General features: G+C 17.7%; 1 protein-coding gene across 3 annotated transcripts in view; it reads left to right on the top strand.

Moving 5' to 3' along the window:
• dctn2 (dynactin 2 (p50)) overlaps positions 1-469 on the top strand; it is a 19,466-nt gene that overhangs the window by 14,507 nt on the left and 4,490 nt on the right. The window lies entirely within an intron of this gene.

The following is a 469-nucleotide window of genomic DNA, read 5'->3' as shown; positions in this document are numbered from 1 at the left end:
TTATCTTCTCCCCAGAACAACATTGTTTATAATGATTATGATTGTTTAATTATTATCATTATTATTGATTCCAATTTTTTTTATTGTTGTTATATTATATAGTCATATTAGTAGTATTAGTATTAATCCTCAAAATAATAATAGCAACAGATGCAAAAAACATTTGAATGTTTGAATGAGGCTTCATGTGCTTTCTGCAAAAAAAGAAAACAAAATTATAATAATAATATTCTAATCCAAAATACTACTACTATACTACTACTACTAATTATTATTATTATTATTATTCATTCCAAAAATAATATTTATTGTTGCTGTTATGCTATAAATGCAGTAATATTAATATAATAATATTGTTATTAATTCTCAAAATATATATTATTATTAGTAGTAATATTAATATAATAAAACTATTTTGTTATAAATTAGAATAATAAAATTTCTAGATAACAAATATATTTTTTATATA

This window comes from Sinocyclocheilus anshuiensis, unplaced genomic scaffold (genome assembly GCF_001515605.1).
Source record: "Sinocyclocheilus anshuiensis isolate Anshui unplaced genomic scaffold, SAMN03320099.WGS_v1.1 scaffold1632, whole genome shotgun sequence".
NCBI lineage: Eukaryota > Metazoa > Chordata > Actinopteri > Cypriniformes > Cyprinidae > Sinocyclocheilus > Sinocyclocheilus anshuiensis.
Note: the sequence above shows the minus strand (reverse complement) of the source record. Positions and strands in the feature narration are given on the sequence as shown.